The following is a 12,208-nucleotide window of genomic DNA, read 5'->3' on the forward strand; positions in this document are numbered from 1 at the left end:
TTTTTTCAAATGCTGTCACCCAAGATTTGCTTTTCATGCACATATTGTACAAACACTCTGCTTTATGCCACAGACGATGATTGTGGATCAGTTTACTTCAACTTCAAAGGGACTATTTGTATTGTATGTTGCAACTGTAAATTGAATTGTTTGGCATTTTCTCATGATTGTAATATTAATTTGAACTTTTAATTTCATTTTCAATAAAATGGCTTTTTTGTTAATGTTCTTCTATGCTTCTTTTTCTTCCTTGTCTCTTCTTGGCACCAGGCATGGTAAAGCAAGCACATGGTAGGACATGGGACCAGGCCATCTGTGGCTGACCCATAAATTTCTGCAGCACTTCAGTTTTCAACTAAATATAAAAAACAAGTTTCCACCTTGTATGGTGAAAGACATATTCTAAACCTGATCTCAAATATCGCTTCTTTTCCTGAGCCTGCGAATTATCGAAAGTTGTGTTTCTTAGAGGAGTGCAAACTGCTCTTGTTCATCTTGCTAGGCCACTCACTCTGGAGCCGAACAATTGACATTACCCAGAGCATTCCCAGGGAAAACTGGGATAGATTTCTACACTGGGAGGGAGGGATTTGGATTTGTGATGCTTTTCCATGATGGGGGTTGAGCTATCACCATCTCTTCCTGGTCAGACCTGAGGAATGCAGTCCCAGATAATCTTGTGATTTGCATGGCCTGAGGCAAGAATAGTTTTGAAGCAGCAGAAGATGTATGGATTGGGAGGGGACTGAGGGAGGAGGCTATTTTTCTTCCAGTTTAGTGTCATGTGTAGGAGGAGATGCAGCTAATGAAGATGAGGTTAAGTTCACCCAAGGCTGTCTGCAGGAGGAGAGGACAGGAGTTGTGTGCAAGCTTGTGCCTGGTTTCATAGTAAGTTCTTATCCTTTTTAGATATTTCTTGAGTCTGTGGAAGAGAAATAGCACAGAGAGATGTGATGTTCTGATCATTTAGAGAAACCATTTACTCTGAAGTTTAAATGTCACTGATACAGATTTTGGGAGCTCTTGTTGGCTTTACCATGGATTTACACATTTCTTGTGTGGTGGGTAAAGCTTCAGGGCTGTTTCATTCCAGGTCATAATCCACGTCTTGATTGTAGGGAAGCTTGATCCAAAAGTAAGGGATCAAGCAAACCAACCAATGTTCTGTGATGTAGTTACAATAGAAATTGTTTTGTGGGGGACTCATGCTGTAAGCATTAGTGCTAAGGCTTTCTGCTGCCCTCTGGCACACAGATTAACCCATCTCAGCTACTCACTGCCCAGAGGGACCCTCATTATAGTCTTGCTTTCATGGTCACATAATCCAGATTCTCATCAATTGAAATAAATTTTTTTTCACCCTCTTTTATGGTGAAGTGCTGGAACAGGTGCCATGGGAGTCTGTGGCAGTTCTGTTCCTGGAGATTTACAGGACCCAACTAGTAGAGCATGGAACAACCTGGTCTGACCTCCAAGCTTAGGCTGCTTGAGCAGGAGGTTGATCTGGAGACCTCCCACGATCCTTTCCAAATTATCCCATGGGCCTGGGAGGCAGGTTGGGAGCTGCCTGATATAGGTTGTTGTCTGAGATAAAAACTGCATGTGTGACAGTCTGGAGAACACATATTCAGCTAAATGAAATCTGAGTAAAAATGTTGGACAAGATTAGACTCATTCATAGGCAGGTTACTGAGGAGTTACAGTGATCTCTCTTTTCTTAGAATCATAGAATGGTTTGGGTTGAAAGACACCTTAAAGATCAGTTTCTGTTGGGTTCTGCACATTCCTCTGGGATATCTACAGCAGATATGATCAGCACAAGGCCTGATAGGTCTGAACCACCCCTCCAATCCAGTACAGTAGTTCCCACTGAACTTCCCCATGCTGGGGATGTTGGTTTTGATTTTTTGTTTACCCTGCAACTTAAGAAGGCAACTCTTTTGCCTTAGCAAAGAAATGGAGGCAAGTTACCACCACTGGCAAACACAGAGGACGGCTTTGTATAGAGACATGTGGAGTGGTGGGGGCAGATAAAACTCAAATTTCTTTAGGAGACAAGAGTTAGAGACATTTCCTGCAAGGAGTGGTGACTGTTGTTTTCCCCATCTTTCAGTGTCAATAAATAGCATCTTGGATTTGGGTTGTGAGGGTTGAACATCATCTCTGAATTGCTGGAGTCTGGCCTTGCTGGTCCCACACAGTCTCTCCCTGCTGGCCTGAGTTTTAACTTTTTAATTTCCTGCGCCTGTGAGCAGCACTGGAAGGGCTCAGAGCAGCCACAAGCCTAAATCTGCCTTTTTTGTACCTAAAACAAGCTCTCTGGGAGAGGTGGGGGTGAGAAGAAGCAGGGTCTGACTTTATGGTTCAGCACCAAACCCTGTCCTGACACCAAATAAAACATTCATCAAGCTGTTTATTGGGGAAAAGAAGGAAATAACCTCAGTTATATATCCAAGGATTGACATGAACTGCCTAGTTACCTTCTGCATCATTGGGAGGAAATGTATTGATATTCTGGGGTGAAAGCACTCCCCTGGGTAACCTCTCACAGATGAGCAGTGTTCTGCAGCATGTGGGGGGTCACACTAGAACATGTATTTATTGGGTAAGGGTGCAGTGAGGGTGTCCAGCTCAGACACTCACTGCTTGGATGAATGCTTGCAGAGGAGAGCCCAAGAGCATTATTCAGTAGAAACATTTGTTGGATTGGTTTAAAATTATAAACAAATCTGTTAGAAATGCATAATCCTTGGACAGGTGATGGGGACAACTATGACATAAAATTATGGGAGCAGGTTGATCATTTTTACTCAACAACTTGAAGAAAAGTTTTAGCACAAGCTTAAAGCAAAAAATTAAATATTTAGCTTGATCCTTCTGTGATGATTTTTTTCTCTTTAGGTCTACTGGTGCAATGTCAGTTTGGGATGTGTGGACATGTTCATATGAGGCCTCTTTGTCACACTTAATGACTTTGAAGGGGTAAATCTCAGTATTCACCCCTCTGGGAAAAGGAAATTGTTGGTGCCAGTAACAGATAAAACCACAGGATAGAAAGACAGCAAATTCCAATCTTCCAAAAGCTATTGGTGATCTGATACATTACAAACAAATTACTCGAGATGTACAACATAATTTAAAATTGAAGTTCTCAGGTCTGCCCTGCTGCTCCTGTGCACATTTATTGTATATGTTACTTAAGGTACATGCCACCTGCATTTTGAATGTTGACTGTGTTACCTAAATAACAAGTAGAGTTGAATTTCCCTACTCCAGTTGTGTGAGAGTTTTGAAAATCCCATAAGTATATTTGTAAGAACTTCTAAATATGGGACAAATTAGTTTTACTTCTGTAGCCGAGGAATTTCAGCATCAATTGTGATTCTCCAGACAGCCTGTTATTCTTCTTTTAATGCCTCAGTTACCCTAAATATAGATCAGGGATTTTTTTATTTTCCTGGTGTGACAGGGTGTCTTATGGGCTCCATGTCTACAAAGATCTTTGAACTTTGGTTGTTACTGTCGTTGTTGTTATTTAGCTTTTTTACTACAAATCCAGTGTTTGTTCTCACACCATTGGACAGCGTCCTTTGAAGCAACACAATTCTAAACCACATGTTTAGAAAAAAAATGACCTAGTTTCCAGACTGCTGATCTGGTGAAGTAACAATGTGGAGCTAAGGCCAAGTTGTGCTGCCTCAACAGATTTACTCAGGATTTGCGGTGGGGCAGGAAGAAAAGCAGAGATCTCTGCAGCCCGTGGAGGCAGCCCTTGGCCGCTCCCTCCCAGCTGCTCACTCGGGATGAGCAGCTGGATCTTGTGGGATGTCCCAACACTTAGAGAAAAGCAAACAGCCCATGTTAATGTTGATACACCGCAGCAACTTGCCAGTGATTAATGTTTGCCACGAGGCCAAATTCAGCTGGTGATTACGGCAGGAAAGATCAGCTGATGTCTCTCTATTAATAGTCCCGCGGTTTTGGATGCAGCATTTCCTTACCCGTGTGGGTGTAATCAATGAAGGGTCACTGCAGTGCTGGTTGAGTGAAGTGAAGGAGTCTCTGTTGGTCTCCTGACTCAAGGGAGGCTTGATGCAGGACCACAGACACCAGATCCTCTCAGCAGGGCTGTGCTCACCAAGTTTTGGTGTCTTCTAAGCATGGAGATAAAAAGACAGGCCTTCAGTGGAGCATTCTATGCTCCCAAGCTTCTCCTGCTGTCCACCTCCAACCTTCCAAAGGGCAGTCGGTGACTTTTTTCACAAGCCTCTGCATCAGGATTTGGTTTGTCCCTGCCTCTGACTTTGGACACACAAGGTGCAATAAGGGTTAAAAACCTTGTTGATCTATAGGGATCCAGTGCTCCTTTTCCCCTCAGCTGTATTCATAGAATCACAGAATGGTTTGTGTTGGAAGAGACCTAAAAGATTATCTTGTTCCATGGCAAAGAATCTGTTCCGAATATCTCCTCGAGCCCCTCCTTCTGGCAGTGGCAAGCCACTCGCCCATGTCCTGTCATCCATGCCCTTGTGCAAAGTCCCTCTCCACCTCTCTTGGAGCCCCTTTAGGTACTGGAAGGTGCTGTGATTATTCCTCCAGCCTGTGACTTTAGGGCTCTATGAAATATAAAATCAAAGGCTAAATACTAAGGCAACTCCTCAACCACCCACAGCTTGTTTACTTTTTGATTTCCAAAGAAGTCCTTGGTAGCTGAAAATGATGTTGCTACATCCAAACTCTGAGACAGATTCTTCCAGGAAAACTTAATTTTTATCCCTGCTCCTGGATGTGAGTCTGGTTGGCAAACTTCTGGAAATAGGAAAAACAGACATCAGCAGAAGGGATAAAAACACCTAAGTAATCCAGACAGATCTCAGGAAACCTGGATGCAAAGGATCTTTGTCCATTTATTACCAGTAGTGATGTTCTCCTAAAAGAGCAGGATGCTCTCATCTTTTAATGGTAGCCAGGACAGATGCTAAAGTGTCTTCTGCAAATACTGTAAAAGTGAGGAAAACAGCTGATTTCTGTTAAGATGAACACACCAGGAGAATAAGCAAAAAAAAAGTATGAGAAATCTCCTGAGGTCTGTCTTTGCAATGCCACTTGGCAGCTGGATCTTAAAGTCAGGACAGAAAATCCAGCCTGTGCTTCTGTCCCTTCACTGATCGGTTGCTGTGTGTGGAGAAGGAATTCCTTCATTGTCTGGGGATTTGGAACAGTGCTGGCAGGGATCTCACCCTCTTTTTTACAGAGCTGCAAAATTCACAGCTTTTGGGGAGTTGTAGAAAATACCAATTCAACAAGAATTTGCTTGACTTGCTCCTTATCGTAGAAAATGGTTCCATGCTGAGTAGGGGCCAGTGGTTTAAAATGGCATTTTTGTTCCATCTTTTTTTGTACTTTCCCCTCTGTCCTTTTGTTCTCAGTATTTTTAATTTGTGTGGAAGACATTAATTCAAAGTACTTGATAAAGACAGAATTGGGGTTTCATAAGGCATTGTGTTGAGCATTAAGGAAGATGCCTGTGCCTCTCTGCCTCTCTTCACACTGCCCCTTCAATCCTCTTTTCCTTATGTTCAGCACAGGCACTTGAAATCATAGTAAAATCACTCATGTTTGTAATGTGCTTATAGGTATTGGATGGAAAGTGTAAGAGAAAAGCAGAGTTCATGGTGACATGATATTTTGTATTTCTGGGATGGGGCAATGCCCAAGAAAATTAATTGACTGTGTATCATTGCCACACATTTTCTCAGATGCTGAGTGGCAGTCCTCACAAACAGTTCCTAGAAACCAGAAAAAAACCTATTGTGAAATGATGGGAAGAACTCATTCAGTGTTTAGGATTGCTGCCTCATGACTGCAGATAAAATTGTTTATGAAGAGCTTGTGCAACTCTTTTCCATGCCAAAAAGAGTAGGTTTGGTACGTGCTATTTCAAACCTCCCTGTCTCTGCCTGACCAAAAGGATCTCCCCGCAACTGTTATTTTCATAAGTTTACAACTAAGAACTTGTTTTGATTGTTCCATTTTACAGGGCACAGTGACTTTTTTCTGTGCACTGCTTTTGTTGATAAAGGATGTTTTTCTGGGGATGGTCATATCAAGACTGGCATTTTATTGTGGGCATCTGCAGTGCATGAGCTCCTCCATGCTGGAAAATACCAGCAGATAATGTGCTGATGTTCTGCAGTATTACATGATTATTGTGGATTTACAGAGCCAGGTGTGTGTGGCACAGAGGGACAGACCTAGTGCCCACCCTGTGTCGGCAGCACCTGCTGTGAAGGATGGAAAGAGGATCCTCCACTCTTGGCTGAGGGCATGTTCTCCTGCTCAGAGACACCTGCCTGTATCAGGTCTGACCATCTGGAGTTAGGTCACCTGCAGTGTGACAACCAAGAGACAGGAAAACACAAACCACTGGTATTTGAACTGACCATGGTGTGCAAGAGATGACACCTCCCCAGGGCTGCTCAAGTGAGGTCACTGAGGACTTGCATCCATCTATCGCTGTGGGGCTGAGGGGTGAAATCCTGGTGAAGATGGACAAATTAATGCACACCATAAACAAAAGTCATCTCAGATGCAAATCACCATGCTCAGATCCTGGCTTTACAGTGGAAGAAGTAGGGCCCTGAAACCTCCCCCTCTTCCAGCTCCCCAAGCAGGTATCGCATGTGTAGGGTCAGTGTGCAGATCTTACATTCGGCTCTGTCAAAAAGCAGAGATAAAACTGGAACCAGTTTGCACTTTGAGGAAGTGTAGATTTGCTGAAGTCACTGCCAGATTTAATGTCACTACTGGCCCTTTGGCATTTCAGTTACTGCCCTGTTTAAGTTTTTTAATCATAAACCCACAGGAGCTGCATGAAGGGATCCATCCCTTTCCGAGGTGTATAACTGGACTCATCACTGGTACATGCAGCGCTTATCCCATCCCACTGCTTCCTTTCAGCCCCATATTGGGGTTGTGGACCAAAATCAGGGAATACTGTAGCAGCCTGGCTGGCATCACTTAGTCCTGGAGACACATGAAAAGGTGCAGCCAACAGAGACAAGGATAATACTGAATTTGCAAAAGTTTGGTGCTAAAGATGAGAATGACCACAGACCTCAAACCTTGCAAATGAAGTGTCAAAGTCATTTCTCCAGTGCTTCTTTGCCGCAACAACTGCAAATAAGAAAACAAACCTCAAAGACGGAAGACATGAAGTTCAGAAACACATCCACACCCATGTGCAATATGAGAAAGGGGGCAACCAAATTTGCAGTTATCTCCCAGAATGAAAAGGAGTTCACTTCTGAGAATGTTTTCTTAAACTCACTCTCTTCTCAAGGGTCCAGAATGAATTGGTACTTAAAATTTGTGCAAGGCTTTAGATTGGCACTGGTGAAAATATGGGATGTAACCATGAATACAAATATGATTTTTCCTCTTTATTTTCCACCTTCTTGAGTCAATATTATTCAATGAGAAATAGTATTGGAAATGATTAAAAGTATGTATGGAACAAGGGAGTTGATCTTGCTATGAATCCTGCAGTCCCTTGTTTATTTAGTTACTTTTTTATAGCTTAAAATGGAGCAACTGTTTTTCTTCCAAGGGTTTTTGGCTGCTTTACAGTTGTTGTTAAGAAATCAGTATTTCTTCATAAAATATGTACTCATTTGTTAATATTTGTGATGAGGAAAATTTCAAAGAATTGAAAGGCTGTGATGCCATTTTTCTAGAAAAATCCAGTACCTTGTCAGTAAACACATTTCTCTTTAGCAGGTCAATACCAATCCAAATTAAAAGGAAAAGGAGTGTTGCAGTTTGAGCATTTCTTTTCCTGCTAAAGCTGCTGTAGTTGTGCACTCGACTTTGCCCTCTTTGGGTTCATAGTAAAGGTTTAAAAAACATTATTAGCAGGATATACAAAGGAATTATTTGCTTCAGGTAATAAATGGTATAATTTAATCCTGGTGGTTTTCCTTTTGTAGCCATTAAAGCCATCTGAATGTTTGAGGCAAAGGTAGAATGGGAAGCAGAGCCTTGAATACCATGTCTTGTGACTTCTCACCTATGACTCCTCGTAGCTCCTAGTGAGCTAAGGTCTATGGACAACGGCTAAGTCATTCCTAAAGCAGGAACTTAATGTCTAAATTGTTATTAAAAGGCTTCACAGACTATACAAGAAGTGTTACACAAATTTAATTCAGAAGCTGAAGTTGGATGTCAGAAGGGATATGCCCCCACCGTGCAGATGACCAAGAGAAAGCAGTTCAGTCAAAGATGTTCTCAATGGTGATCTCCCTATGTCAGGAACTAATTATCTGAGATTTAAAGATTAGGACCAATAGTTTATTGAGGGTTATTTTTTTTGTTTTTTTTTTCCTTTAAATATATATATTTATGCACTATTGTTGTATTACATTATATTAAAATATTTAAAAGGGGAACATAAGAAAATTCCAGCTTCCTTACTGGAAGAAGCACTCTAAAACGCTTCTTTTAGCTTTGGGGACCTTTGCTTTCTGTGCATGTGAGTGGATCAGCACCTTGTACCTGTGTGTGTTTGTGGAGCTGTGTGTGTGAGCCAGGGCAAATTTGCCCTCCCAAGGAAAACAGAAGATGAGAGAATGCCAGTGAAAAAGTGGGATTTGCCTATTGTTTGGCACAGGAAGACCCATTCTCTGTGCAGAAAGAATTTCTGTTTTGGAAAACCAAGAATTTTGGTCTCTGGATTTGAAGGTGATCTGGATAATTAAGTAGTGGCAATGATGAGAGTTTTTATTTTTTTTAGTCTTTGTTGCTCAGTGGGCTGCTCCTGCGTAAAGACCCCCAGCTAGACCATAATCCCTGGCCCCAAAATTGTAAGTGTGATTGGACTGAAGGTTTTCATATAGTTTTCAAGACTTCAGAGCATGGGGAAAGACTTCTTCAGACAGTGCTTCGGTTATTCAAGCTCTAACAGATCCCACTGTCCTTCTGTAACTCCAGTGCTTGTGCTGGAGATAATCCACTGGATCTAAGAGAGACAAAGCAGTATCTTTGCTAGACCATCCAACACAGCTGGAAAAAATGACAAGTTCTTGGCCAAGTAGTTTTTAAGACTATAAATAAATAACAGAAAAAAACAGCTTGGAGAAACTAGGAGAAACTGCTCTAAGTTTCCTGTAATCTTATAAATTATCTGAGATAGTACAACAGAGGAAGACCTTGCAGTGGGAGAGATGAGGGAAAAGATTAAGTGCCATTAAAACAATATTTCTTTTGTATCCATAATGATTGCTTCCTAGTATAGTTAATATTTTTTAGTTCTCGAATTCACCTTGCATTGGTCTTCTTCTTGCAAAGACATAGCTAGTGCATTGATCATTATTGATAAGTGGTTGGTTTTTGTTTATTTTTTTTTTCCTGGAGTGAAGGAAATGGTGCATGGGCTGTTGCTCAAGGCAGAAAAGCATCCAGGGAAAATGAGATGTGCCTAAAACATATGAATGGGTGTGATGTGTTGTTGTACTGATGTTGTATAGTCAGCACCTCTCAGTTGCACCTGAAAAAAGTTTAGCCACTCTCTGGGCTTAGCCATGAGAAAGCTGGGACATGTTGCTTTTCATATTTAATGCAAAGGAAACAATCCCTGTTTTCTTGACACTTTAACCCCCTGTTTTCTTATCAGCCATCACCATAGCCTTGCAAATATACTGAAAAGTGCAGAGGAAAAGGGCTGAACCACATGAATCTAGTTTCATTATTTGCATTTAATTTTTTCTGACTTTGTCTAGGGTGTCACATCCTGATTGCAGTGTGCCCAGGTGGCCAAGAAGACCAATGGCCCCTGGCTTGTACCAGCAATAGTGTGGCAGCAGGACCAGGGCAGGGATTGTCTTTCTGCCTCATGAGGACAGTGGTGAGGCTGCACCTCAAATCCTGAGTTCAGTTTTGTACCCCTCAAGTGAGAGAGACATTGAGGGGCTGGACTTGTCCAGAGAAGTACAGCAGGGGAAGGGTCTACAGCTCAAGTCCAGGAAGTTTGGGGTATTTAGTCTAGAGAAAGGGAGCCTCAGGATGGACCTTTTTGGCTCTTTCAGTCCCTGAAAGGAGGTTGTAGCCAGGTGGGGCTTGGTCTTTTCTCCAGAGTCAGGATGGGAGGAAATGGCTTCAAATTGTGCCGGGGGATGTTTAGATTGGATATTGGTAAAAATTTATTAACTGAAAACATAATCAAGCATTGCAACATGCTAGTCCTGGAAGTGGTAGGGTCACCATCCCTGGAGAGATTTAAGGTATGTGTAGATATGGTGCTGAAGGACATGGTTTGGTGGTGAGTTAGCAGAACTGAGTTAATGATTGGACTCAGTGATCTTGGAGGCCTCTTCCAACCTCAATGCTTCTGTGGTTCTGTAATCCTGTGTCTGCTTTGTTTGACTCATGTAGGAGCAATTCCTATGAGCAGCCACTGCAGCTTGGAGCTGTTCCATGGATAAGGTGGCTCTGTGAACATGAACCCCAGGGCAGACAATGTGAGTGATTTTGCAAGTGTGTTTCTTTCAGTTTAAGGATTTTCTTGGGCTCTTGGGGGCATTTAACTTTAATTTTCATCCTCCTTTTGAATGGGACAGAACTACTGGGATCGTGCTGTGTGTGGACACAAGGGCATCATTTGTCTGTAGCTTTTCAGTCACATGGTCAGTCAGTGAATCACAGTAATTTCAGAACTCACAAATGACTGAATGCATTTCAAGAAGATGTTTCCACAGATAGCAGAGATGTTTCTGTCCAAGCATTGGTTTGGATGGCACCTTTATTGTGTAGCAAAGAGAACAACCAAGACATGCTGCACTACAGTCCCTTCTTAATACTTCTAAAATATTCTTGTGTAGAAAACTAAGAGTTTGTGAAGAGGCTTTGGTCTCAAAAACACTGAAATACTGCAACTCAAATGTGACTGCTGGTAACGGTGACATAAAATGCATTTGCTGAAAACCCAGTGAAAGAGGTTTCAAGCTGAAGTGTTTGGCTTCACCTCTGGGGCTTGGCCTTCATGGCCTGTTGGTGATGTGGTGTCAGTCACTGACCTGCAGTGACACAATCAAGTGCCTGAGACCTCTGAGTCTGCAGAGCAAAGGATGAAATGTTTATCATATTTGACCTAGATTTGGCCCTGATTTTTAAAGGCAGGCTTGTTGCTCTGTGAATAAACTCAGGATGTTGAATATAAACATCTAAAAAATAGGATGATGAGTCTTCTCACTCAAGCCCTAGAAACCAGAAAAGGAGAAAATTGAGATTATAAAAGAAAAGTCTCAGCAGTGTGGAAGAAAGATAGGAAGATGCTCCATTTAAAACAATTTGGATTCCCACTTTCTATATCCTTGGGAATGTGATACTCCTGGGCCAGCAACAGCCACGTGGTGAATCCATGCATACCCTGCCCTGCTCCTGGGGTTATACTTCAGATCTTCTGTAGGCCAGAGCTAAAACTGGAATCAAACATGAGCCTGAGCCCTCAGTAAGAGGCAGCCACTGTAGAAACCAGAGACTTCAGCCTCTTCCAGGAACCCTGAACAGGGTGTTTTCGCAGAAAAGATTGAGTTCTCTTTTTCTGTCCACGAAAAACAACTGACAGCAACATATGCTTGTCTATTTTCTCAAGGGTTTTGCTGTAGCCCAGACTTCTAGATAGGAAAATAGTATAGAGTGAGGACAGATCTTTCCTCCTGGCTCTGCTACTTGTTTGCAGATGGCTTTTCCCTTACCAGGATTGTCTGTCTCAGTGTTTGTACACTTTGGCCTTATTTTGGCCTGTCCTTTGTACTTTTGACATCTACCTAGACCCCCACTCTGGTGCTCTGACCTCCTAACACAGAGCTCATTTGCTTTAGCAAAACTGAGTTTGTATAAATCTGATTTTTCCCTTCCGCTGAGAAAATAGGAGTGTTCTCATCTGATGTTGGGTGGCAGAAAGGACAGTGAGAGTTATGAAGTCTGGAAGAAAATAAAGTGGAAAGAGAGCAGATATGACGACAGTGATGTGCCCTTGAAAGAGGCAGGAATGTGATTTTCATCTTGGTTTTGCCAGGTGTGAATCTTTCCAGGACTTGACTAATTAATGCTTACACATATCAGGCATTGAACCCAAACCCTGGCCCAAGGCAGAATGAGCTATTTGGGAAGAACAGCTGCAAATGGAACAGTGCTGGAGCCCAGAGAAGCA

The 12,208-nt window shown here is 42.3% G+C and overlaps 1 protein-coding gene across 2 annotated transcripts in view; it reads left to right on the forward strand.

Moving 5' to 3' along the window:
* The window catches only part of RUNX2 (RUNX family transcription factor 2), a 215,691-nt gene that overhangs the window by 151,168 nt on the left and 52,315 nt on the right, over positions 1 to 12,208 (forward strand). The window lies entirely within an intron of this gene.

Source organism: Lonchura striata, chromosome 3, assembly GCF_050655825.1.
Source record: "Lonchura striata isolate lonStrDom1 chromosome 3, ASM5065582v1, whole genome shotgun sequence".
NCBI lineage: Eukaryota > Metazoa > Chordata > Aves > Passeriformes > Estrildidae > Lonchura > Lonchura striata.